General features: G+C 33.1%; 1 long non-coding RNA gene across 1 annotated transcript; it reads left to right on the forward strand.

Annotated features, from left to right (window-relative positions):
* Window positions 1–823: 823 nt before the first annotated feature.
* LOC124896776 lies at window positions 824–3,590 on the forward strand. The gene is made up of 3 exons (XR_007053245.1): window positions 824–1,288; window positions 1,390–1,660; window positions 2,502–3,590. It is a non-coding gene; the product is annotated as an uncharacterized LOC124896776 (long non-coding RNA).
* The last annotated feature ends 258 nt before the right edge of the window (window positions 3,591–3,848 follow it).

Genomic DNA, 3,848 nt, shown 5'->3' on the forward strand with positions numbered 1-3,848 from the left:
GGGGGTTGGACTTCTTTAGTCGAAATGGTCCTTAATGTATGGGGAAAATGAATATTTTAGTTCTTCATATATACCACATAACCAAAATAGTCCTAAATATATGAAAAAAGTGATCATTTTAGTCCTAACCCGTAAAGGTAATGCATGGTGCGAGTAAAAAAATTTGTTAAGTTAACCAGCAACTTAACTAAGGAAGAAAAACTACCCTTTCCCTCCCTCATATATTAAGAACCATTCTGGCTACGAGGTATATATGGAGGACTAAATTGATCATATTTTTCATCCGCTAAGGATCATTTCGGCTACGTGATACATATGAACTTTATGAAGGATCATAAAATAATCCAACCCTACATTACGGACCATTTTGATCATAGACTTCTTGCAGATTAGATTAATTAGTTTGTTTGCTAGCTACAACTTATTAGAACTTGTAGACGTAGGAATTTTGGGGTATAGGATAAGGGTGGGTCATTATGGCAGGTGAAGGATTTTATAGATACACTTTGAATTCAACAATTTGACTTTTAAAATAAAAAAAAGATAATTTTATGAATTTATAAGTATTATAGACGACTATTCCCAGTCATTATCCATGTTATTGTCCACAGTCCATAGCATGGGAATAGTACAGATGAATGAAGACACAACACACAAGCAAGCCTAGTGCCAATGTCTGGAAAATGTATAGTATTTGTTATATAAGCAGGGGCGGATCTACAATAGAAGTTGTGGTTTTTCGGGAACCCACAACTCTTACCATAAGACATATAATTAAATGAGAAATATTACTAAAATGTATACATATATAGAGTTGGGAACCCACAACCAAAACTGATGGATAGCTTAGTGGAAAGAGGGAACCCATAAGTATGTGTATCCAGCGCTCCAACACGAGTTCGAATCCTTGTGGACGTGTTTTCTATTTAATTACTTTTTCAGCAGCCTTGCTTTTAAAATGGCACAAGGTCCTCCGGCCTTTATTATTAACAACAACAAAATAGACGGGCAGACGGCCCAAGCCTAAAATGGCACAAGGCCCTCCGGCCTTTATTATTATTAACAACAAAATGGACGGGCAGACGGCCCAAGCCCAACAAGAAAGACTACCAAGTTCAATAACAACAAAAATCAAGATAAAAAAAAATTAAAAATAAATATTTAAACTAAAGCTAAACCTTTAAAAAAGAAATAGAAAGAGCAGTAGTTAGCTTCTGGAACTGGAAGAAAGACTCTCTCCTCTCTTAAGCTCCTAATTTAGAAGGTCAATTTCAGCCTCTTTACATAGGTAAAATTTTTCTTTTTTACTCTCTTAAGCCCCTAATTTCAGCTTGCTTTCATTGTAGCTTATTATTTGTTAGTTGTTAACTTTTTTTGTAATTTAAATAGGTTGAAAACTTGAAATTGTGAAGTTAGTTCAAGATGATTACGAAATTTTTTAAGCCTAAAATCACTCCAGATTCTCCTTCAGTAAGTTCTCCTTCACATACTGAAACTTCTGACAATGTCAATCCTTCTCAACCATCAGATAAAGATAAAATATTGAATTTGGGTTTTCTTGAATCCAATCCTGCTAAAAGAAAATAAATTTCGGAATATACTCCTAATCAGCGTGATGGAGTAAGGAGATATTACATTCAAAAAGGGCCCTGCAGACCTGGTGAGCATTTTATTTTTTCAATAATAGATTTTGGTGGAAAATCGCGTCGTTTTAATCCTAATTGGCTTGATACTTCATATTCGAGATGGATAGAATATATTATTGAAAAAGATGCAGCTTTTTGCTTATTTTTTTACTTGTTTAAAAATGAGATTGGTGAATATGGAAAAAGAGTCGGTGATTCTTTTACAATAGATGGCTTCAGAAGTTAGAATAAAGGGGTAGAACGACTTAATAAGTATGTGGGTAAAGCAAATAGTGTTCACAATCGGTGTTTCAAGATGATGCTTGATTTAGATAATCAAGCACAATCTATATTAGCTTCTTTTGATAAGCAATCTGAGAAAACAAAAAATGAATATCGAGTTCGTTTGAATGCTTTCATTGATGTTGCAAGATATCTTTTGAAAGAAGGATTGCCTTTTTGAGGTCATAATGAGAGTGAAACTTCTACAAGAAGAGGAAACTTTTTAGACCTCTTAAAGTGGTACGCAGATAGGAAGGAAGATGTGAAAAAAGTTGTGTTAGAAAATGCTCCACAAAATGATATCATGATTTGTCCAAATGTTCAAAAAGACATTGTGAATTGTTATGCTAAAGAAGCGTTTAAAGCAATTTTTGAAGACTTAAATGGAGATTACTTTGGAATATTAGTTGATGAGTCTAAAGATGTCTCCTATAAAGAATAAATGGCCCTTGTTCTGCGATATGTCAACAAAGAGGGTAAGCTTATTGAGCGATTTCTTAGTGTTGTTCATGTTAAAGATACATCTACACGTCACTGAAAGATGCTATATGCTCTTTGCTTTTAGAGCATAATTTGAGTTCTTCTCATATTCAGGGACAAGGTTATGATGGAGCTAGTAATATGCAGGGAGAATTCAATGATCTTAAAACTTCGATAATGAAAGATACTCCTTCGGTATATAGTGTACATTGTTTTGCTCATCAGTTACAATTGACTCGTGTAGCTGTTGCAAAGAAGCATCATGAGGTAAATCAAGTTTTTGATATTCTTGCTAATGTTTTGAATGTTGTTGGAGGATCTTTTAAGCGTAGGGACATGCTTAGAGATGATCAAACAGAAAAATTAGAAGAGTTATTGATGCTCGGTGAAGTTCATATAGGAAGCAAACTGAATTAAGAACTTGATCTTCAAAGGGCAGGAGATACTCGTTGGAGTTCTCATTTTAAAATAGTGCGTAACTTTATTAAATTATTCTCTTTATTTTGTGCTAAACATGATATTGTGATTCCCGAAATGAATAAGAATTATGCTCTTGAAAAGTCAAAGAGTAAGATTTCAAGTATCACATATTCTTATCATTTGTGTGCTGAAATTTTTAATGCTATAATTGATTTGCAACTTGGTGAGCTTAACAGTCGTTTTGATGAAGTGAATATTGATCTACTTCTTGGTATGGCTAGTTTGAGTCTAGATAACTCTTTTGTAAATTATGATAAAAACAGGATTATAAAACTTGCTACCTATTATCCGGATGAGTTTAGTGCTTCTATGCTTGAGGATCTTAGTTTTGAATTTGACAATTATATTGACTATGTGCGACAAGGGAATAATGATTTCTCTAAGTTGAAAAAACTTGGGGATCTTTCAGAGACATTGGTGAAAATAAATTTGCACAAGAATTGGAGAGAACAAATTTGCACAAGAATTGGAGACTTGTTTATTTGGTTGTGAAGTTGAGTTTGATATTACCTGTGGCGACTGCAACGATGGAAAGAGCTTTCTCTTCGATGAAATATATTAAGAATGACTTGCGTAGCAGAATTGGTGATGATTTTTTCAATGATTGTTTAGTTTGTTATATAGAAGATGAGGTATTTGAAACTGTATATAATGAAGCGATCATTGATCGTTTTCAAAACATGACAAGTCGTCGAGTACGATTATAATGATAATATTTTTAAATATGTCGTATTTAACGTGTTGTTTCTTTAAGACTATATATTAAAAATATTTGATTACTCATTTTTTTACAAATTATTGTTGCATATTAATTTATTTTATTAGGAACCCACAAGTTTAAAATCCTGGATCCGCCTCTGTATATAAGACAAATAAGTCATTTCCACTGTTAGAATGCGTGCCCTACTAGCTTTATTATTAGACTCTACTGGTTGCCTATCTGTGAAATAAGTAAATTAACGTGGTTCTCAAAAGTAAAAC

This window comes from Capsicum annuum, chromosome 3 (genome assembly GCF_002878395.1).
Source record: "Capsicum annuum cultivar UCD-10X-F1 chromosome 3, UCD10Xv1.1, whole genome shotgun sequence".
Lineage (NCBI taxonomy): Eukaryota > Viridiplantae > Streptophyta > Magnoliopsida > Solanales > Solanaceae > Capsicum > Capsicum annuum.